The sequence below is a fragment of the Herpailurus yagouaroundi genome, unplaced genomic scaffold, assembly GCF_014898765.1.
Source record: "Herpailurus yagouaroundi ecotype Mexico unplaced genomic scaffold, PumYag 140, whole genome shotgun sequence".
NCBI classification, from domain to species: Eukaryota; Metazoa; Chordata; class Mammalia; order Carnivora; family Felidae; genus Herpailurus; species Herpailurus yagouaroundi.
This window is the reverse complement of record NW_024412395.1, coordinates 38,620,549-38,645,388: the sequence shown is the minus strand read 5'-3', so window position 1 is coordinate 38,645,388 and position 24,840 is coordinate 38,620,549. Positions and strand designations below refer to the sequence as shown.

The 24,840-nt window shown below is 41.4% G+C and overlaps 1 protein-coding gene across 3 annotated transcripts in view; it reads right to left on the bottom strand.

Moving 5' to 3' along the window:
- Window positions 1-24,840, bottom strand: part of GPD2 (glycerol-3-phosphate dehydrogenase 2) — a 142,801-nt gene that overhangs the window by 117,094 nt on the left and 867 nt on the right. Inside the window, exon 1 of one of the 3 annotated variants that reach the window (XM_040475125.1) lies at window positions 24,472-24,640. The exons of 1 other annotated variant lie outside the window; for it this stretch is intronic. The gene's annotated coding sequence lies outside the window, so the exon portion shown is untranslated. Of the gene's footprint in view, window positions 1-24,471; window positions 24,641-24,840 lie in introns of those variants that run through there. One more of the 3 variants, XM_040475122.1, reaches the window with a different exon arrangement.

Below are 24,840 nucleotides of genomic sequence, written 5' to 3'. Positions count from 1 at the left end.
TTTCAGTTAATTTAATTTACTTACATTGTTAAAAAAAAAACAGTTCTAAATTTGATTACAGCTCAATTACAGCTCTATTAACGCACAAGACATGGCAGGGAGTTATAATAGAGACCAAGAATGTTGGGGTAGGAAGTCAGTTATTCTGCTTCCTTAAGCTTGAGAAGATCCCCAGGAAATAAAGCCAACCACTCTTTACATCCTATAGCCATTTTTTCCCTGCAGCCTGCTGAAATTTGCATTTAAAATTTACTCCCCAGTGTGTCTACTAATCCACTACATGTATAAATGTAACTATCAACAAATTACACACACACAAATCTTAGATGCAAAGGAAACTGAAGATATACTATAGTCAAAATAATTATATATTGTATTATTTAGCTTAGTGATCACATTCCCTAGAAACGTCTGACCATAAAATAAATACAAATTGGACAACAGGAAAGACAGACTGCAGAGTTCATATTTCTAACGAAAATTTCTTTAAAATGTATGGAATACAAGTAATATGACATTTTGTAAATGCCCATTCCCTCACCCCCCAAAAAGGAAAAGCAAAATAGTCAGTCTTCTTTCACCTATGCAAAAATAATAATCAAATCTGTATTTCCACATCAGTCTTCTTGGCTAAAACAGTCTTGGTCATAAGATTCTATTCTCCCTATTTGAATGAGGCATCCTCTTCAAGCCTCTCCTTTTTAGATTTTTTCTTTTCTTCTTTAAAAGGACTGGCACACACTCTTAAGTGGAAAGCATTCAAGTACTAGACTATAAACAAGAGTAGTCACTGTGCATGAAATACTGTGTACCAACATTACTCAGCTAATACCCTAGCATTTGACAGTCTAAAATTTAATAAAAGGCACCAGAGAAGATAAAGGGTTCTTCTCAGTATTCTCTCTAAAGTTGCTATTGCTAAGAAAGAAGAAAGAAAGAAAGAAAGAAAGAAAGAAAGAAAGAAAGAAAGAAAGAAGGAAAAGTGAGAATAGACAAACAAAAACACAAAAACAAACCTCTATAGTCTTTTAATCCTAGAAACACCACAAAAAAAAAAAAAAAAAAAAGAAAAAAAAAAGAAAATCACCAGGTATGTTCCAGAAGGTGAGATTGAGGAGACTTTCCTTGCTATTCTGTCTCTACCAGTAATTTGCTTTGTGATTTCAGGCAAGTCATTTGAATTTACTGATCCTCGCTCCACCTATAAATGAAGTCTTTTTGAAAATGTCCAGAGCTATTTTAACTTTAAATGTGTATTATTTTGTCTGTTCTTCATTCAATAGCTACAGGAGAAGAAAACACTGTCATGCATTAAAGGCGGTACTAGTTTAATCTCCTATGTATTTAGCTCTCTTGGAATGATTAAGGCTTGCATTCATTCTTCCATTCAGTAATTATTGACCGATCACCTAACGTGTTCCAGGCACTGAACATAGAACTGAGAACAAACACGAAAATCCTTGTCTTCTAAGAGCTTTGAGTGGAGTTCACAGTTAAAACAAAATAAAATAGGGGCACCTGGGTGGCTCAGTCGGTTAAGCGTCCAACTTTGGCTCAGGTCATGATCTCACAGTCTGCGAGTTCAAGCCCGGCGTCAGGCTCTGTGCTGACAGCTAGGAGCCTGGAACCTGCTTCGGATTCTGTGTCTCCCTCTCTCTCTGACCCTCCCCGTTCATGCTCTGTCTCTCTCTGTCTCAAAAATAAACAAACATTAAACAAAATTTTTTTTAATAAATAAAATTTAAAAAGTCTAAACTATTTTGAATTAAAATATTTCAAAAATGCAAGTCACACTTTGTCTTCTTAAAAAAATGTATTAACCATGAATTCAATTATTGATGACTTACAGCCATCCCTATGTACATTAGACTAAACTGTAAGGGTGATGCTCTGAGGAACAGTAAAAGGAACAACACCATTAACCTCTTTACTAAGCGTCCAAAGCCAGACTTGTTCCCATTTGAATTCTTCTGTTTACAAAGTTTTTCTGCTTCTTCCAAACTATCAGGCTGATGGTAATTTTCCCTACAGATCTTTGAGCTCTCTAGCTCACTTGTTTGTTTTGATTGTTCTTAAGTTTATTTATTTTGAGAGAGAGAGAGAGAGAGTAGGGGAGGGGCAGAGAGAGAGGGAGAGAGAAAGAGAACCCCAAGCAGGCCCTGAGCTGTCAGCACAGAGCCCAATGCGGGGCTCCATCTCGGGAACCGTGAGATCATGACCTGAGCCAGAATTAAGAGTCAAACGCTTAACTGACTGAAGCACCCAGGAGCCCCTCTCCAGCTCACGTCTACCTTGTTATTTCACTGTGGTCAGAAAAATGAGAGCCGAATTAGTTAAAACTATGCTTAAAATACCAATAAGTATCTCTGAGAAAGGAAAAGGAGCAACTTCAGTAAGCATTTCAACATTTGGATTTTCAACATTCTGGCTCCATCTATCTATACAAGGGCCCTTCCCCCTCCTTCTTTCCTAAGTTCTAGGTCAGCTTTGTTCACCAGATAATTTCTGAAGTTTGCTGTGCACAGTATGGACTGACTCAAACTGCACTAGTCTGTTATAAAGCTTAAGAACTTCCAATCAGATATAAGCACATAGTCCAAGATCAGAAAAAGAAAATTCTTACTTCAGTTCTGCCTCATCTGAATTAAATCCACATTATCTTGAAAAAACAAAATGTGGCAAAGCTGTTGGCTTCTGCTCTGGAAACAATTAGAACATTTTTCTGTGCTCTCTTGGATTCACAGAAAAGTTTACAGATAAATGGGCCAAAAAAGAATCTATTTGCCCCTCCTAAAAAAACTTAAAAATTCCTTGTTAGAAATTGGCTTATGAAAAGCACATTTATTGTTGGTGAGTAAAACATAAAAAAAAAATTGTACACTCTAAGACACAAAAGCAAGCGTTCGGCAAATTTTCAGGAAAGCACCACGGAAGGACCTACCCAGGTAGGAAAGATGAAAAAAGGGGCATTCATTCCTCCAACACGCATTCAACCAGGATTGACTGAATGCCTGCTGTATCCTCTGAAGCACTCTAGGGGCTGGTGGTTTCTCCATTCTCAGGGATTGGGAGAAACAAAAAATAAACGTGTGAGTAAAATTGAGTATTTTGAAACTGACAAGAGCTGTAGAGAAAAGAAGATGGAATATCAGGTGAGAGAGTGACTGGGGTAGGAGGAATCTATTCTAGATAGAATGTTCACGGAGGTGATTTAGCAAAAATGTAATTGAGGGGGAAGAGCCAACCACCCAGGGATCTGAGAGAAGGGCCTTCCGCACAGAGGGGACACGCATGCAAAGACACTTAGCATGTGCAAGCTTGACCTCTGCTGGAAACTGAAACTCCGCTGTGGCTGCAGCACAGTGAATGATGTGGGCGATGGGTTCCAAATGAGGTCAGCGGGCCGTGTGTGCTGAGTCACATATGACTTTCCTCCTAGCAAGGTGTTTATTTTGACAAGACACAAATAGAAAAAATCAGTGGAGGGTCTTAATCAGTGCAATGATACAATGGAATTTACAGGGAGGGAGGAGGGAAGCCTAATTCTAGCGACACTGCAGAGGATGCCTTTTTAGGGCAATAAGAGCAAAACAGTCATTTCCTCTTAGGGACACCACTAGCCATGTTCATAATGAGTAGATAAAGTATGAAAAAAGGACAAAATCAGGAGAAAGGAAGGAAGAGTTAACAAATCACATGAGACAATAGTCAAAAATGTAAACCACAATCAAAAACAGTATTCTGCAATAGGAAAACAAATACTTCAGGGATAATATTGAATATAAATATCTACTGAATTTACACACTTGAAAGATGGCTCGATTCCACTCAGTCTAACAAGCTGGTAACAAAGAACAGAGAGGGTCAACTGAGAGAGCCTCTCAAATGCCAACCTCACACGTCTTTTTTTATATTTCTATTCCCCGTTGGGCTAGGGTATTTTTGCAGGTGACTCTTTCCCCCCACAACTCATTATATCTTGAACTGATTTTGGACCCATGTTGGAAAAGAACCCTGGGTCACAGCTCAACAAGCCAAGGCACCCGGAATATCTGCCACCAACCACAGGCAGGAAGCTAAAGAGCTCTGTGAAACTTACTGACCCACCGAGTATAGATTTAATAGACAAGAGAGACTGCATATGATTAATTACAGTTATTTATATTTATGGGTTTGAATCTTGAGGATGCCTGGCCTCTCCCCATTTTATTTCATAATATTCCCCCTGCTGGAGCCTGAAGAGCAAAAGTCAATTGCCTGAGTGTTGGCATCACACTGGAAACTAAAGGGCCATGCATTTCAATTCCAGCTCAAGAAACACTCTGGCTGAGCAGATGTAATTCACCAGACCCCAGCGGGCTAGGCTCGCACTGTTGTCAGTCAAATCACATAGCTGATGGAAATCAGCAGAGCACATTAGCAATTTATATTCAACAGCCTCTTCTCACCCATAAATTTTGAGATAATGTTAAGTAAAACTTAAAGTTAATCCAAAAAATTCAGTCCACAGGTTGAGCCTGTGTCCTTACCATGAGGCAGTCAGAAGGCAAGTGACTCAAAATATCATTTCTAATAGGATTGCTGTCAAAACTCCAGGTTCTGATATCAATGTAGCAACCTTCAGGCCTGACCTCACCCAGTGCACTTATGCCAACCTCTGGGTCAATAGTGTGGCAGCGGCCAGCAGCACGGTTTGTTTTCCAGACTGTATTCTGGGGCAGCCAACCCCTATGACAATCTCACATAAACAAAGCCACCTGACTTCCCTGGACTTTGGTTTCCCCGTATAAAAGACTGACATAGCCTGTACATTTCCTTTCTCATGACACTGGTAGATCCCATGACCCTGGCCTTTAGCTCTCCAGGGCCTTCTGCCATTTTCCGCATCTAGACTAGACAGTGGGTGTAGGCCATTTACCAGGCCAACTTAATGACTGCCATCAACATCTCCTTACCTGATTCCGATTTGAAAAAGCAACATGTTTATGATGGTAATAATTATAATAAAGTGAAGAAAGTTCTAGAAACAAGAGGACAGCCTAAATAAGTTAAATATTCTAGAATTTCTTTACTGCTTACAAATTAATTCTTTCTAGATTAATTACACCCCTTATGGAGATGAGGTTATGAGCAAGTAAAAATTAATTATGAAGAGGACAAAAGTAGATAAAACAGAACCTGTTTATGTATGTATTTCTGTTTTAAAGTATACGTGCAAAAAAATAAATAAAGCCCATGCGTGCGGGCACACACACAAAGGCTAGAAGGATATATCTGAAAATGTTTAAACTCTCATTCTTGAACGGGAGGGTTGTAATTCATTTTTATTTTCTTCCTTGTGTGCATCATTTTTAAATTTTCTAGGATGAGCGTGTATTTTTCTTGTATTAAGACAAAAAATTACGCATGTATATTTGAGAGAAGAGAGAAAAAAAAAATTAAGAAAGAAAGACAACTTGAAAGAGGACCATGCAAACAGATAGCTGACATCTGACTAAACTCCATATCATCTGACCATTACTTGAGTGATTCCTGTTGTACAACTTTTCTCATCTTTAATGAATTAGAGTGAAAGACTCATGCACAGAAAGTAAAAGGATACGTTGCCTTTACAGTTTATTAGGAATCTTGAAGCAAGAACTGGAAAACATCACAGAATTGTCTGCCTCACTCTGAAGAACAGACTCCATCCTAACCAGAATGGATTTGCCTTGAGCATCTGACACCATAACTATTTAAGCCTGGGTGAAACCACACCTAAACTAGTCTTGAATTTTTAGTTTTTTTCATATTACATCTCTCGGGGATTTAAAGTTCAAGACAACATCAGAAATCTCAACAACTGGGGCGCCTGGGTGGCGCAGTCGGTTAAGCGTCCGACTTCAGCCAGGTCACGATCTCACGGCCCGTGAGTTCGAGCCCCGCATCAGGCTCTGGGCTGATGGCTCGGAGCCTGGAGCCTGTTTCCGATTCTGTGTCTCCCTCTCTCTCTGCCCCTCCCCCGTTCCTGCTCTGTCCCATAAATAAATAAAAACGTTGAAAAAAAAATTAAAAAAAAAAAAAAAAGAAATCTCAACAACTAATCAAACCAATGACCGCAGAGCTGATCCAACTTACTAGAACTCGGTGTGGCCCAGGGTTCAATTCCGTAAGTATGGAATCTCTTCAGCCAACAACATACCTGAAGGATCTCTACCGTGCCAGGCCCTGAAGGAAGGCCACAGACACAGAGAGAGGCCAGACCACCCTAGGCAGTGCCAACCTTTCCCACCTCTCCCCATCCCGTGACAATTCAGTAACCACATGCAGGAATACTGCTACCGCTCTGTGCATGGCTGAGATCCTTCTAGTCCCTGGAATATTCAAATGCTACCACTGACCAGGCAGGAGAACATTCTCTGAATTCTCTGAAGGCAGTTGGTGTCGGGGCCATCAGAAACAGACAGCCTTAGTCTGAATTGAGCCACTTAAGAGCTGTGTGCCTGATTGCGAGCCTGAGCTTCTCATCCATAAAAATCTCATCTATTTAGACTGAGAATTTGAGATAATGTAAATAAGATGTAAAAACACATCTGTGGTCAACAGCTCTCACTTGCTAATATATAAGATTACTGAGCACCGATAGTTGCCCACATGAGCAAGGCCAAATTGGGGTGACAGAAAAGACTAGTTAGAGAAGAGGACAAAAACAACCAATCTACATGGGGTCATAGCCCTGTGTAGCCTATGTGACACTTGGCTCTGATCAAGCAAGGGCACTTAAGACTCACCGACTAGGGAAATGAATCACATCACTGCCCTGAAAACACTGTAGGCAGGCCTCTTCGGGCATCTCTCTAGCATCCCTTCCCCAAATAAACGTTCTCTCGAACAGAACGTATACTGTTATTTGTGGAGTGTTCTATCAAAAATAAAACTCTAGACGGGCGCCTGGGGGGACTCAGTCGGTTAAGTGTCCAACTTCGGCTCAGGTCATGATCTCACAGCCTGTGAGTTTGAGCCCCGCGTCGGGCTCTGTGCTGATAGCTCAGAGCCGGAGCCTGCTTCGGATTCTGTGTCTCCCTCTCTCTCTCTCTCTCTCTCTCTCTCTCTCTGCCCCTCCCCCATTCATGCTTTGTCTCTCTCTCAAAAAAAAACAAAACAAAACAAAAACAAAAACAAAACTTTAAAGTAAATAAATAAATAAAACCCTAGAAAGCCTAACATCTAACACAGATCTAACTCCAGGCCAACGGTGCCTATTACAGAGGCCACAGGGAGGCAGTGGCTCTTTCATTTTAGATCACGTGGAGTCCAGTGTTCTTACGGTTATCTCCAGAGTTCAGCTGATGCATTTAAAACATTCCCTGTAAAAGGCTTGATCAAAGGTTTGTGGCCTAAGTTAACCCAAGTCACTGGGACAACTCTGACCCACAAGAGTGCTTTTGTTTTGTTTTGGTCTTTTTTTTTTTTTTTTTTTTTTTTTTTTGGTCCTCTATTTAGAATATTTCTTGGTATTTATTTTTAGTTCAGAGAGGGTGAGAAATTGCTCTCTGGCCCCATCACAAACCCTGAACACCCTCTACCTTAGAGAAAATACTAATATAAAATAAAATGCCATCAAAACAGTCAGCTCTCTGAGTCAGTATTTTTTTCAAAGAACAAAGATATTTCTCAAGAATGTATCCCTTCCAGCATGATGCCCTGGATCTCAGGATGTAAACACATAGACCATGACTTTGGTTAACCTTACAGCACAAATCTGGGACTAAGGGTCAGTCATCCCATCTTAAGTGTCCAAATGGGTCTTTTTTGATCATTCATTCAATGCATGCCAGCCATGCCCAATGATCTACTGTGTCCCCCAAACCACCTTTACCCACGCCCCCAGAATCCCCCCCTATTGCCCCCAGACTCCTCCACCCCCCATGCACCTTTGCCCTTCCCATCCCCCAACCATTCCTGCCCACCTACACTAAAGAGTGACTCATTCCTACCACCTCATTTCACACTTCACACAGTGTCCTTCCCACTCTTCTCTCACTAGGCTCTTACTCTTCATGTCTGGTTTACATTCTCTTTATTCTTTGTTACGTATAGTTAATCAGTTAGTTCATGTAGGATGAGGAAACCAAGGTTTGAAGAGACCTCAAAGGAACTGGGCATTTTAACCAAGGTTCCAAAAGGCTCTACACACCAGTCGTGCAGTTGTAAGTGGGCACTGAAAACTGCCCGACCAATCATACATAACACAACCACAAAACCACATTTATTTGATGTTTGTATTCCTTTGAGTGTGTCGTTAAAAAAATCAATAATTGCAACTCGGCATAAAACAATGACAGTAGCGAACAGAATCATGGGACAACTCAAATAAATAACATTCACTGGGTAAAAGAAAAAGAACACAGGATTACATCTGCTTCCCATCCTAGCCAACTACATGGTCACCAATTCATCTTCTGCTCCAGCAGAAAATTTGCCTCCACTGATGAAGTAAAGAAAAAGAGGACACACAAAATATGATGTAGATCTCACAACAGAAAGGCCACATGTAAACTCAAGTATGTATTGAATTTTCATTTATTCAGCCAACATTCGTTGGGCACCTACTATATTAAACTGCGAGTAAATAAAGATGAATAATTTATAGTTTCCATCTTTAAGAACTCAGAGCTTAGACAAGATTCTAAAACAAATACAAGTGATACAAATCAAGCTTGGACAAGGGACTAACAGAGTAATTGCCCATGAGAGTGAACATCATCAGGGCAGGTCTGTAGAGAAAGCAATAATAAGCTCAAATGTTGAAGGTTCGCCGGGTCCTAGGTGAACATGAGCAAAGACATTATGGTGTGAATGAATACTGTATTTCCAAGAACAAGGGCATTTGATACGCCGAGAGCACAGGATGGTATGCAGGAGTCATAAGTGAGGAGGTGAGGAGACTGAATGGACAAGCAGGGGTACATCTCTAGAGATCTTATATGCCACTCAAAGGATTTTGGCTTTTGTCCAGTAGGCAACAGATTGCCAAGGAAGGCTTTTAAGCACATTTATTGGCTGTACACTATGTTATAAAGACTGTGCTTGTCAATTTATACAGGTTATATTAGTCCTTAACAACATTCCTAGTAGGAATAGGCAGAATCACATTTGAATTTAAAAGACCATTCTCCCATTCCAAGTTCCCTGGAGCAGTGTTTAGAGATAAACTAAAAGGATGTCAGTCTGCGAGCAGGGAAATCAGGAGACTGGATGTAAATATCCTGACACAAAGTCCTAAGGGTCCAAATTAAACCAAAGACAGTGACAATGGAGCAGAGATCACCAAGACTAAATTCATTTTGGAGGAAAGACTGCTAAGATGATTACCCTCAGAAGCAGCACTCCTTAGCTTCTGCCACATAATGGAAAGCACCTCCCCCAGGGGTTAGACCTCCATCTTGGCTGAGATGACTGATGCTCCCAGTCATTTGTCAGCAGTCCTCAGGCCCCAAGGAGGCCTCTGTACTACAATTGGCTACCACACTATCAGGAGATGTCCTTGAGCTACAGATACTCTGAGGAGGCTTTTCCTCACCCTTGCCACAGGGTCTGCACCCAGCTTCCCCCAAGATACTAGGGGACCAATCCCAGCATGCTCCACAATCCTCTACACTTTGGTCATTACCAGAAGTCCAGACTGCCCCATTTCTCACCTTGTCAGCAGCCCTCCCTCCTTTCCATACTGTCCTCTAGAACTCAAAATCTATCCTTAGCAAAGTCCACAATGTCTCCTTCTCTGAATGTTCTAAAAACATGCAGAAAGCAAGATTTAACCTGAATTTTGAAGGCTGAAGCCTATTAACACCATTTTCCCAGCATCCCATAAAGAAGAGGTTGTTAATACTCTCACATTTAAGTCTGATGTTCAACCACTATGAACAGGGATGGCTGCACCCATGGCTAAAATACCAAAACATCTCTGAACTGGGTGATAACCGCCCCTCCCCTGGGACCTTGCAATGATTACACAATTTAAGTTAATGTCTGTCTTCACCAAAGCCCCCCCATGGGGCTGCTCCAGACCAAAGGCTTGCAAATGTTAGACCCATTCCATTAAAGTTGTAAATACTTTGAGTAACACCTCTGATCCTATCACAAAAATCCCCCAGCCTGAAGATGGATTAAGTGTCTCTCCAAGTCACCTTCCAACTTCTCTATCCTCTTTCAAATCTTATCAGTTTTGAAGTTCATGTAATGAGACTTTACCACTCATTATCCCTTGCTATCACTTATCTATCTACTGCAGTTTCCCCTTATTCCCTGACCTTAGTACCTGGCTGTTTCCTTTCCAAACATACCTGTGCTCATTCTTGCTGTCCTCTACATCTACATGAAGCCCTAGTTTCTACATTGCTGCATCTCTGATGATCTTCTCTTTGACCCTGCCTCAGCCACCCACTCACACTGCCATAACCTCTGGTTTTGGCATCATGATTACTTGCAACAGCTCTGAGATGTCAGCTTCAAGAATCCCACACTGTGAATGCTACCTTCTCTTTCTCCAGCTCATCTACTCCTCTATTTCCACTCCAACATCTTCCTGGCATTATCTGGCTTTCCAGTCCATGGTCCCTTCAGTTTTTTCCACTATCAGTTACACCCTCACTTCCCTTTCGGTCCAGCTTTGGGTCAAGGTCCTTGACTGTAACCTCTCCCTTACAAGTACTTGTTCCTCTCTTTCTGATTCTTGCCTGGCAAATCCCCAAGTTGGTTAAACGCAACTATTTGCCTGTTCCACACCCCCATCTAACAGCTAAAGAAACTGCCTAGAGAAAAACACAACCACAACTAGCCTCAATTTAAATTCATGACTGGAAAAAAAAAAAAATCGCAGCTGTAAATCTCTAATGGGCAATCCACATTGACCAGTAATCCTATTATATTTCCCCAGGATGTTTCAATATAGCTATTTCAATTCTCCTTTTTTCCAAAATCCATCTTACCCCTCCCTTCTCCAACATCATCACACTCCCTTGGGAAAGTAGAAGTGATTAGGAAAGAATTTCCCACTACCTAAACCATGACATATCAGCCTCTGTACCCATTCTTTCCGCATTCTTTTACTATAAATGAAATAACTCTTTCCTAGTAAGGACCAACCTCTACATTTGTGCCTTGGATCTCCTCCCTTCCTGGTTCTTCAAGCATTGCACTCCAACAATTAACCATCACTCTCTCCTGCCTTCATCAGTTTTTCCTCTCTACTTCATCATTCCATCATTTCGTCTCTATTTCAACTCTCTGGTCCTAACAAACCTTCCCCTAACCAATATCTCCTTCAAACAACTTTTCCATTCTTCTGCTTCTCTTCAAAACAGAAATTTTTGGAAGAGTTATCTGTAAGCACTCTGCTTCCACAACACAATTCAATGAGCTTCTGTCCCAGCCTCTCTACTTAAACTATATGTCAAATGGTCAAAATCACAAATGACCTAATTTGACCAAACGCGATCTCTCTGACATAGTAGAAACATTGCCTTATAAAAATATTTAAACTCTTAACGCCCGGGACACCACACTCTCCTGGTTTCCCTCCTACCCCATTGGCAACTCCTTCTCTTCTAAATAACATAGGACTCCAATGGCCCCTCTCTCTAACTATACATTCCTAATAGGCAATTCCCTCAAGTCTCTGATACAAACTATATGCAAATAACTCCTAACTCTGTACCTTCGGCCAAAACCCTTCCATTTATCCAAACTCCATTTATCCAATTGTCTAACTTACACCTCCAAAGGAATGTCTAATAAGTGCCTCACACTTAACACAGCCAAAACAGAATATTTTGTATCTTCCATCAAGCTTTCTTCTCTCCCAAATCTTCCCTTCCCAGTTTATGGCCCAGGTGCACAAGTAAAAAATGTAAGCCTTTGTCCAGATTCTTGTCTCCTGTCTCTAGATAATTATCTATCAGCAAGTTCAGTCAACTAACTCTATCTCAAAAACAAATCCTAAATCCATTCACTTCTTTCCATCTTTAACACAAGCTTGTCCATATGCAATACAATAATTTATAATATATATGTATTTGGTCATTCATATGACCTGTGAGCCACTCTTGCAAATTAATCACACCTAACAGGGAGGTCGTTAGAACCTCCACTCTTTAGCCAGTCGGTCAGAAGCACAGTTAACAGCCTGGGATTTACAACTGGTACTGAAATGAGGCACAGAGGGCAGTCTTGTATGCCCAGCCCCTAACCCATGGAATCTGATGCTATCTCCAGGTAGATAGTGATAGAATTGCCTGGTATTGTGTTGGAAGAAACCTCCACACACAAACTGAAACTGGGTCCAGGAATGCTAAAAGACCATACAACTATAATTTCTCAGTTTGACAACCAAAATTCACTCTTACCTGGAGTCCTTCTGCCATCCTCTCCTCCCCTACCTACCACAATCCAGTCTATCTACCTTTAGCTGTCTGAACAGTCTTCAATAACATGCATTCCCAATGGGAGCAAAAACACCCACAACGGGACAAAACTGGTCTTGGGAATGAAAATTAAAAAAAAAAAAAAAAAAAATCTCACATTACAGTGATTTGTGGTCCTCCAAAGCTCAGCTCTACCCAGAAGAATCCTAAGCAGGCTCCATGCTGTCAGCTGAGAGCCCAACTCAGGGCTCGATCCCATTAACTGTGAGATCATGACCTGAGCCTAAATCAAGAGTTGGACACTTAACCGATTGAGCCATCCAGGCACCCCCCAACAAATTCTTATTCCTTAATATTATGGAATACTCTCTTACTAGGGAGCAATTGATTTAAATTTTTAGTTAATTAATTTCAATTTATTTTTTCTTCTTGGAGAGATATAATGGGGAGGGGGGGAGTTGACAGACAGTGCTTTATAGCAAAACCACATTATTTCATTTATCAGCACATGACCTTTCAATGACTTATCTCACCACAGAATAAAATCTAAATGTCTTATCCTGGCTTCTAAAGCCCTATGAGACCTGACCCTTGGTTACTTTTTAAAGATGCTCTTTGGATACTATGGTAGGTTGAATAGTGGTGCCCAAAACCTACCCATATCTCAGACCCTGGAACCTAGGAGTGTTATCTTATACAACAACAACCACAACAAAAAAGACTACAAATGTGACCAAATGAAAGACTCAAACATTATACAGGTAAAATAATTATTTTATAGATTAACTGTTTCCCCAAACATTACATGCAAAAAAAACCAGACTAATGAGGGAAATCTCTATTTGAATCAGTTTTAGATATTGAAGGATTACTGTGAATTTCATTAGCTATAATAATGGCATTGTGAGTAGTAGTAAGAAAATATCCATATAGTTAGAGATGCATAGTGACCTCAATGAGGGTAAAAATAACGTGATGTTTAGGATTTGTCTTGGAGTCCTATGGCAAAGAAAAAGAAAAACAAGCGGGATAGGACGAAACAAAGGTAGCAAATTTTTGATATTTAATCAAGGTGATGCATATGTGGGAGTTCATCTTACTATTTTTATCTCTAAATATCTGTTTCAAAATATGCTTGAAATTTTTCATAACAAATTCTTAAGCAGGCTACAAAATTATACACAAACCATAACCCATTATGTGTGTATAAGAAAATACTATAAAATATTACTAGTGAGGGTGGGAGGGAGGGGAAAGTGGGTGATGGGCATTGAGGAAAGCACCTGTTGGGATGAGCACTGGGTGTTGTATGGAAACCAATCTGACAATAAATTTCATATTTTTTTTTAAAAAAAGTGTCTTGGAAGTTAAAAAGGCAAAACTAAAAAAAAAAAAAATGTTACTGGTGAGTATTTATCTCTGAATTGTGGAATGGTAGAGATTTATATTTTTTCCTTTGTAATTTTTATTTTCCAATTTCTCTAAACTAAGTCTGTGTTACTTCTTAAATAAAAAATTAAAAAAAAAATAACTACAAAGGATCTTGAGATAGTGAAATTATCCTGAATTATGAGGGTAGATCCCAAATGCAGACATATATACCTTTATAAGAGGATAGCAAAGGGGGAGCACTTGGGTGGCTCAGCTGGTTAAGCCTCCAACGCTCGCACTCAGTGGGTTCGAGCCCTGCATCGGGCTCGGAACCTGGAGCCTGCTTCAGATTCTGTGTATCCCTCTCTCTCTGCCACTGCCCTGCTCGCACTCTGTCTCTGTCTCTCCCTCTCAAAAATAAATAAACATTATTTAAAAGAGAGAGAGAGAGAGAGAGAGAGGGAAGCAAAGGGAAATGTGAGGTACATGGGAGAAGAGAATGCAATGTGACCCTAGAAGCAGAGATTGCAGTGATACAGCCACAAGCGAATGAATGCCTACAGCCACCGTCCCGGAGGAAAAGAACAGACTGTCCCCTGGAACCTTGGAAGAGAGCACAACCTGCCAACACTCTGATTTCAGACTGGCGATACTGATTCTGAACTTCCGGCCTCCTGAAAATCTATTTTCTGTTGTTTTTAGCCAATGAATTTGCTATAATTTGTAACAGTAGCCACAGGTAACTCGGTACGGCCGCCTCTCACTCTCACCCATTACAGTTCAGGTTTATTTACCTTCTTCTGCCATCAGATTCATCAAGAATCCAATTAGAGTTCGGGCACCAGCTGTCTTCTCAGCCTGGCATGCTCTGTGCCTCATCTTTGCACGGCTAACTCCTTCTGGTCATTCAGGAGCCAGCTCAAATGTCAGCTCCTCAGAGAGGCCTTCCCAAGCCATCCAAATTCAAAACAATCACATAGCTCTCATCATCTCATACGTCTCTTCTATATTTAATCGTTATTATCTTCTTCTCCCCACCCTAAAATGAAACTCTACAAAGCAGAGATCGTACCTGTTTTGTACGCCACTGTAATCTCAACTTGAGGGAAAATGCCTGGCATGTGGTAGGTGAGGGGTACATTTAACAAATGAATGGATGATATGGAGGGGAGAAGGGATGGCAGTACTCTTCAATGAGAGGAGAAACAGCATTGGGATGAAGGTGGGGGGAGATGATGAGTCCTAGCCTGACTGTGCGGCATCCAAGTGGAAATGTCTAGAGTCTAAATCTAGGGAAGAGGCTTGGTTGGAGATGTTGATTTAAGAATTACTAAAATCAGGGATATGGATGAATGTGGTGGTTCCGGGGGCTTCTACAAGTGAGGACAGGCCCTAGAAACTCCAATGTCAAGGGGAAGAACCTGGAAAGAGATCAACAAGGAGACGTCCAAAAGAAAAACAAGTTGTCATAGTAGCCTAGACAAAATTCAACTTCACAAAGGAGAGAATGAGCAGCATCACAGACATTTCAAGTAATGAGGTCCCGTTGATTTGCTAGTAAGAGGGACACCAATAATCATACAATAGCAGATTCATCTAAGGTAGAAGCCAAACTTCCAACAGCTGTGGAGTGAATGGAAGGTGAAGAAATAGAAAAACAACATATACAAAATAGTGTTGGGAAAAACAGCTTGAAAGAGAAAGTGAGCATGTAGCTGGAGGGGAGTACAGGGTAAAGGAACAGTTTTGGGTTTTAGTCTTAATTGTTTTTGCGATGGGAGAATCTTGAGTATTCTTGCAAATATTTAAAAAAAAATAATGTTTATTTTTGACAGAGAGAGAGAGAGAGACAGACAGAGCATCAGTGGGGGAGGGGCAAAGAGAGAAAGAAAAACACAGAATCCAAAGGAGTTTCCAGGCTCTGAGCTGTCAGCACAGAGCCCGACGCGGGCTCAAACCCACAGACCGCGAGATCATGACCTGAGCCGAAGTCGGACGCCCAACTGACTGAGCCACCCAGGGGCCCCATCTTGTAAATATTTAAAATATAGATGAACAGGGACAAATTTTATAGAGGAAGGTAGTGAAAGGGACGGGGGATCTGAGTATTGGCGAAAGAACCCACTTTGAATAACTCTACCTCTGACTTGGTAGTTAATGATGGAGTCGATGGATTCAGTTACAGGGAAGATGTGGAAGAGAGACTGAAATATTATGAGTTGACATGATATCTCTGCTTTCTCAGTATAATGGGATGCAAAGCACTGTGAAGGAAACAGCTTACTTCACAAAAAGCCCACAATCTCTTCTGCTCCCAGCTAGACTACATTTGCCAATCTCCCTTTGCTGGTAAGTGTGACCGGGCACCTGATTTCTGGCCAATGGTATGTGAGGGGAAGTGACATATTCATTACGAGACTACGTGTTTAGAAAGTGGATATGCTTCTTCTCTTTCTCCTTCCACTAAATGGATACAGTTGAAAACAAAGCCCTAAGGAATGGCAGTCACACAACGAAAGATTCCAGGGTGTGGTGTCTAAACAATCAAGTGGAGGAAAGCCATTCACGGATCAAGACTATGATATGATCAAGAAACAAACATCTGTTGTGCTGGTGTTTTTATCTACTTTCAGATCCTTCCAACAGTTTAGTTTGCCCCTAACCACCAACAATCATCTGATAAAGAAATGCACAGGTCGGGTAAAAGGCTCAAAGAACATGCTGAAGTTTGGTAAAACCATGGCAGGAAATGGGAAAAGATGTGGTCTAAAAACAGGTAAAAGAACTTGCCTCATGGCAAAAACTGGAGAATGTGAGTTTGTATGGACCTCCAATTTGCATGACTGCGTTCATTTTCCCAGTAGCATTCACAAACCTAGATGCAGGAGTGGGAAAAGCAGAGGAGCACCAAGTTGCAGGCTGTTTCCACATCCATTAACACTAAGAAGATTTTAACAATGTCATGGGTTCCTAGAAATCAGATCAAGAGGAATATTATTTTAGGCAGGCATATGATGCTATGCCTTCAATGTTTGAACAAGTTCAGCATCACTGGTGAAAACTGAACCACAGGGTAAAATATTAGGAAGTGGAAAGTGTTAAAAGGCAAAGTTCAATGAGTCAAGCAGCAGAATCCAAAGTAGCCAAAAGCAGGAAATACATTACAGAAATACCAGAAGGATTATCCCTGGGTTCATTATTTCTTTGCACAATTTTCAAGGGAGTTTCGGTCATGCCAGAAAACTGTGGCTTTGGGTGGGTCACTGAAGTTCTCTGGAACTGTGTTTCATCACTGATCTAAAAGAATTTGCTGTTGCTACATGAAATAATGTAAGCAAAGTGCTTAGAACAGAACCTAGAAAATGGTGATTGCTCAATAAATGATACCTAACATTACTATTTATTATGCATAATAAAAAGACAGAGTTGGGTTACCTCTAACCCTTTTCCTATTTTACAATTCCATAAATCTATGTTTTTTTTTAGATAAATATCCCAGCTACTTAATGGTGCATTAGGAGGAGGGAAAGGGGTTAACACTAGCAAACATGATGGAAGAAGGAAGTAAAAGTACATGTGTTGCAACAAATCCTATGAGGGTAAGTCAGGGGCCAGGATGCAAAGAGGGCAGTGTCCTCCACATGTGAGTGCCACATTGGAGGTCAAAACAAATACAGCCGGAGAGGCTGGGAGTAAGGAGATCCCAAATCTGGAGAAGAGCAAAAGTTAGGTCAAGGGTCCAGCAGTGAACAGCATCCACTAGCCAGGACTGGCCTCACCTTAGAAGAGTACTAAGACACTTTATGCTGTTATGGGCTTTAAATTCATGCAGCCCACCTCCTTTTATAGAGAAAGAAACTGAAGGTGGCAGAAACTGACCAAAGCCACACTGAAGTGGCTATACGATGATTTCAGGGGTGCTCAGGTAAACAGCGCTCCCCAAAGATTCCTTCCCCTAGCTTACATAAATGGTACTCAATGTTTTGTCTCTTTAGAATCCACAGACTTTTGATAAGGTGACAAATTAATTTTATCAATCATCTTTTTATAAATTAATTTTCCAGCTTCTTTTTTAAGAGACTAGATGAGGTGAGCAGGTGGGAGATGAGGGAGAGATTGATGAAAAGAAGAGAGCCCTCAGTGGATACTAAATGACCTCCTTTGCAGATTCGTCCACTTGTTTTCCTCAGGGATTGTTTTCATAACGTTGGTTCACCTAGAGTGATTTCCTTTCCTCCTCCTAAATACAGTATTTTGGGATATCAAAAGTGCCGGGGCACCTGGGTGGCTCAGTCGGTTGGGCGTCCGACTTCAGCTCAGGTCATGATCTCACAGTCTGTGAGTTTCAGCCCCGCATCGGGCTCTGTGCTGACAGCTCAGAGCCTGGAGCCTGCTTCGGATTCTGTGTCTCCCTCTCTCTCTGCCCCTCCCCTGCTCATGCTCTGTTTCTCTCTGTCTCAAAAATAAATAAAAACATTAAAAAAAAAATTTTTTTAAGTGCCAAATGTGTAAAGAAAAAATAGGAGGCCTGAAGAAGAGAAAGTTGAAACTCTCTAGTTTAACTGATTACCTGAACTCCACCTACCTGTGTTATCTTCTGTCCAATCATACCCAACTCATTTCTATCACATGTTTCCTGAGTAACTAAAGGGTAAGTGCATTATATAAGGCAATCACTTATTTAACAACTATTTACTAGGCATTCCCCACGTGCAAGGTACTGGGGCTGGGCCTATGAAGTCTATAAAATTGTGTAAGATCCAGTCCTTGGTCTGCAAGATCTGCAGAAAAGGTAATGATACGTTTTCAAATCATTAGCTAATACAGGAGAAAACGGAAGACTTAACAGTGGCATAAAAAAAAAAAAAAAAAGTAGTTGCAGGATTAGGAAATGTACAAAACACTTCTGACTGGGGCAGCGAGGGAAAGCATCATGAACCTCGTAGCCAATGGTCAGGACATTCAAGGGTTGGTAAGATTTCAAAATGGTGAAGTACAGAGAAGAGCATTCATATGGAGGCAGCAATGGAAGTAGGACAGATTTAGGCAATTCCAAGGAGTCCATAGTGGCTGGATCAGAGGGACGGTAAGGATACAACCTTAATATTGGAACACGTTTAGAGAGATCTATGAATTCAAAGACAAATATTTGGAATTTGATCCAATAAGTCAGAATAACCCATGGAAGAGTAGAGCAGAAAGTGATATGATCCAAACAGTTTTGACATTACCACAATGAAACAAACATCCTTTCTTTATCCAGTTTAAATAAAAGGAAAATGGCTTCTAGGAACCTAATACCCTAAGCTATATTATTTTCATCACTTATCAAATACATTTAGAAGTGTGTTGTGTCTTATTAAAATACTAGTGGTATAAAATCTTAGCTAAAAATTCCCTAAAATGTTTACTTTGAACAGAAACTTTTGTTCATCTTCATATAACCATCTGGCCTTAGCAGCCACTTGTGGATACAAGGTAAGTAATAAAGCTCTCTAAGCATAAGTCACCAAGTCATACTGGGAGGCCATCTCGTTTGATAGTAGCAAATTCTAGAAAATCCATTTCAGAAAACAACTTCTCTGTTATAGTTTGTGGGGTTTGTTACCCTCTCTATATTATAAAACCTTTTTATAGTAGGATATAAGTGGGCAATCAAATATGAGCTTCCACAGAGGACATAACACTAAAGAATATGAAGCTTGAACAATCTAAATTTAAGTCATTGTTTAAAAAGCACCCACACTTTAACAGATCTCACTATGAAAAAATAAAGTAAATCAGTAATAATTTCATTTTGCCAGAAAAATAAATAAATGTTCCCAAATAATGATTTAAAATTTTGTTAATACATACATCACAATAAATTTTTAGGTAGGGGAGAAACATTTTCCATTAATTAGTTTTCTCCTACTAATTTTAGTGAACTGACCAAATGCCAGCTTGACCTAATTAAAATTGGAAACCATTTTTTGTCTGATGCATAAGTCAGAAATCTGATTTTGAAAGAACCAACATAAAAAATTCAGCTGAAAAATGGGAAACAAGAGCGCAGATATGATCTAGGAAGAAATATTTAACCCAAAGAGGCAGTAGGAACTCGCAACAAAAGATGAAAATCCTGGAAAACAAGAAAAAACAAACAAACCAAAAAAAAAAAAAACAAAAACCGTAAAAAACAAAAACATGGTCTCATTCATGTCAGGACACAGAATCAGAGTTCTGGACAAACTCTGACCACAATCATTACCTAAACATCCTCAGGTATTCAAACCGTCGGCTGCCGCGTTTCCTTTTCCTGAAAAGTTCTGGAGATCAATCCCTGGTCAGATAATACAGGAAGAGGTCTACTCTGAAGTTGCTAGAGATGTCTTGGCTTGCCTTAGCCCTGGTCTTTCTCACTGAAGTTGAATATGATCATCTCTCCCTCCTCCTTTTCTTTCCCCCATCATGTCAACAAGGAAATGTACACCATGCCCTTTATTAGCTGCTTCTTCCTCTAGAACACAACCTCTGAGTTTTCTTCTTACCTCAAAGGTGATGAATTTTGATGGAATTATCGAAGTATGTGGATGAGCATCTAGAAACACATCAATAATAATCTTCTTGGCTCAGTCGGTTTACAGGCCGACTTCGGCTCAAGTTCAGGTCATGATCTCAAGATTCATGAGTCCAAGCCCTGCATCGAGCTCTGTGCTGGCAGCTCAGAGCTTGGAGCCTGCTTTGGTTTCTGTGTCTCCCTCGCTGTCTGCCCCTCCCCCGCTCACACTCAGTCTTTCTCTGTCTCTCAAAATTAAATAAAAAACATTAAATCGTCATCATCATCTTCTTCTTCTTCTTAGTCTAGTTCCATTCAGTCCTTCCCTATCTCATTAAACAACAATCCTGAAATTAGCCAGTTGTGGAGATCCCACAACTCATGAGCAGTAATTTTCTCTGGAAACATCAGATAAAAAATATATCCCATTATATACAACTGGAAAGAGTAACAGGCAGGCCATGTGATACATTTTTATGCAAGTGGGTTAAAAGTGGCAAGAATGATGAGTTACAATTCTTAACTCCAATCCTAGGCTTTAAAACTTCAGAGATATAGTGAAAAGTGTTATTTAGTGCACATACAGAATTTTACTGTGGGCTTTTAATACTTTTCCACAGAAAGTTCATTTTTGAAAGCTTAGGGTTGTGCTGACTTTTTCAATATGCTGAAATACAAAATAGCAAACATTCATGATACGATGCTGACCTCTTTTTTGCTGTAATCTGCAGGAAACTTGAGGTCTCTCTGTAGCTAAAGTGACATTCTCTTCACCACAAAACTGTCTCAACTATTTGAGCCACATTAATATCTCCCCTCCATAACCACTCAGTTAAAGCCAACATTCTCTCAATGGGTATATGATTATGAGAGATCTTATGCTGGTCCTTAACTGTTTTACATCCATATATTTTACCTTGTTAAACAAACTCTCTCAAAAGCAAGAAAACCATAGTTTTTCTTTTTCTAGCACTCGCTACTATGTAATAATGCTACACAAGCCTACAAAAAAACTGCATTCAAGACGTCAAGAGCTAAATGTACATTTGACCTCTGAACAATGCAGGAGTTAGGGGTGCTGACCCCCTGCACAATTGAAAATCCACATGTAACTTCTGACTTCCCAAAACCTTGACTATTAATAGCCTACTGTTGACTAGAAGCTTTACTGATAACAGAGTTGATAAACACATATTTTATATGTTATATGTAATATACACTGTATTCTTATAATAAAGTAAGCTAAAGAAAAGAAATGTTATTAAGAAAATTATAAAAAAGGGATGCCTGGATGGCTCAGTTGGTTAAGCATCAGACCCTTCTGACACTTGATTTTGGCTCAGGTCACGATCTCACGGTCGTGGAATGGAGCCCATGCTGGGCTCTGTGCTGAGCATGCGGCCTGCTTGGCCTTCTCTCTCTCCCTCTCTCTCTCTGCCCCTCCTCCATTCATGTGCGTGTGTGCTCACTCTTTTTCTGGCTCTCAAAATCAATAAACTTTTCAAAGAAGGAAATCGTACAGAAAAAATCCATTCACAGTAGTATACTGTATTTATCGAAAAAATCTGCATAAAAATGGACATACACGTTCAAACCCAAGTTGTTCAAGGTCAAATGTGTTTTATTTCCGATGTTCTCTCTGAAGTGCTGTTTCCGCACTTAGGGACACCCTTGTGAGTTCTGGTGTTGACAAGCAGAAAGACTCAAGTTTCGAAAAACCTAAGCAGAAACGTCATCACATTAAAAAAATAAAGAGGAGGGGTGCCTGGGTGGCTCAGTCGGTTGGGCGTCCGAATTCAGCTCAGGTCACGATCTCGCGGTCCGTGAGTTTGAGCCCCGCGTCGGGCTCTGGGCTGATGGCTCAGAGCCTGAAGCCTTCTTCTGATTCTGTGTCTCCCTCTCTCTCTGCCCCTCCCCCGTTCATGCTCTGTCTCTCTCTGTCTCAAAAATAAATAAACATTTAAAAAAATTTTTTTAAATAAAGAGGAGAAATTGGATACTTATCTGGAAAACTGTTTCCTTCTGTAATAAGGGATTCCCACTAACCACCTTCCCCCTTAAGCACCCACACCACAGGAAAGGAGATAATGCCTGGATAATTCAAGCACAAGCAGCAAGAGCTAAATTTTCTATTCTTTGCCCAATTCTTTCCCTTTTGAATACAAAAAGAAAAACGTGTAAGAAGGAAGGAAGCTAATATTTTGAAGTCTACCCCCTAACAGGTACATCGCTAGCCATTTTACATATGTTATATCATATATTATCCACACTGTGCCAATGAGACAATTGAGGCTCCGTGGGTTTGAGCAGGTTACCAAAGGCCGAAGTCTTGTTTTCTTCCCCCCCACTACACTTAGCTAGAGTTTGTCCCACAGTTCAGTCATTCATTGAGGAAATATTTATTGAGCACTTGTTACTAGTTAGTCATCATTCTAGGCACTAGAAATAGGAATCTGTGTGAAGCAGACCAACTCTTCTCATGGAATTTACATTCTCGTGATGAGAGACAGAAAACAAATAACCGGACAGAATAATTTCAGAGTTATAATAGTTTGCCAATATGATTTACTTACAATGATAATCAAACCTCTTTAAATAGCTATAATGAGATTAAATAGTTACAAGAACTAAAGGGGGAGGGGATAAAACCCATGACAATCGGTAACACTGCGGCCTTCTTGCCCATTACTAAGCCCTCAATACATCTTTTAATACATCAGAGAGAGGGAGGGGCACCTGGGTGGCTCAGTCGGTTAAACGTGTCAGACTTCGACTGAGGTCATGATCTCGTGGTCTGTGAGTTTGAGCCCCACATGGGGCTCTGTGCTGACAGCTAAGAGCCTGGAGCCTGCTTCAGATTCTCTGTCTCTCTCTCTCTCTGCCCCTCCCTTGCTCACACTCTGTCTCTCAAAAATAAATAAACATTAAAAAAATAAAAAAAAAATAAATCAGAGAGAGGGAAAACAAAGGATAGCTTTAATAATGCTCAGTTTCTTTACAAAATGACTGTGTGAGATACCAGAATGGACAGCTCCCACAATGTTGTTTGTCAAACTCAAAACACCACCTCTTATCCAGTTTTTACTAAGGTAACACTGCTTTATTTGAAAAGTTGATTTTTAAAAATCAAGACAGTATTGTAACTTGACACATGTCCTTACGAGGAACACAAAGGCGTTTCAACATCCACAGCATAAAGTTCCCCAGGCTGCACATGGTATCCATTGGGCAATGGCACCCAGCTGTCCCTGTAGAACTCAGGGACCACAGTAGTCAGAAGCAGGCAGGAAGGGCCTGGCCCCGGTGTGGCAATTGCCATTACCGTCCACAGTCCAAAAATACACTGCACATCAAACTTGAAACATATGCAAAATTCTAACAGTTTTGTTTTAAGCAACAAATGGTGTAAGTCCCCCGCCCTTCCCTTCCCTCACCTAATTATACAAAACTATTTATAAGCTGACCAAATTAACTGTTGGCTGTGTCTACCGCTGCCTCTCACGATAGGTATAATGGGATGTGTAATGTGGGTTGGCCCATGTCACGAAGGCTGTGAGAATTTGGTTGTAAGTTACTCTGAAACTCTCAAGGAAGGCTGTTAGCAAGTGAATGGTCCCGTGCAGAAGGTAGAAGGCAGCGTAGACACCAAGTGCTGAGAGCAGCACTTCATTCACAGGGCTCTCTCTACCTTTCTGCCAAAGCACTCTGCAAATCTATTTTTGCTCAGAGAAGCTGAGGGGGCTGTTTTAGGCTCATCGGTGTACACTTTCCATTTCCTCCTGAGACTGTCACACTCCAGCAGCTAAGGTCCTCAACGGAGCCTCAGCCCCCCTTCTAGAATCTTTCCCTCCCTTCCTTCAGAAGGGAGCGCCAATCCTCAGGAGGAGAGCGGCATCCACAAGCCAAAAGTTTGCCGCAAACTTTCCATGAGATACCAACCCTCGCCCCAAATGTATTACACCCCGCCGTCCGCCAAAATGTAAATACTAACCCCTACTCGAGAATGAGTCCCCCTTCTGTTGCTGGGGAGAAACCCTAAACTCTCTCCCACCCCCCAGCCAACGCCGGAGTCCTAGAGGACTCGCCCGGGTCAGAACGGGATTGCTCTCAGCCACGACCCCGGGGGCGCGGGAAGGGGGTCTCCCAGGAAGCACACACCTGAGATCGGTCCTGTCGCGCGAGGGGAGCGCAGGAGCCCCCAGTTCCTCCCGGCGGGGCGGAGTCTCTGCCTCCCCCCGAATCAGAGACTCGGCCCTGATCCTCGCGGCGCGGCGCGCGTGGCTGTCACTCCCGGGCAGCCCGGGCCAGTGCAACCCGCCGCAGCCCCGCCTCCCCGGCGACTTCCTCCCCACCCCCCCCCCTCCCCGCTGCCGCTCCTCCTCCCTCCCCTGGGGCTGGCGCGGCGGCCGCGTCCCGCCCGGATTCCTCCCGCCCGGGCCGCTCGGCCCTGCAGGGAAACGCGGAAGTGGAGGCGGGAGCAGGGGCCGAGGCGAGGGGGTGAAGCGTCGCGAACCAGCGGGCGGCGGG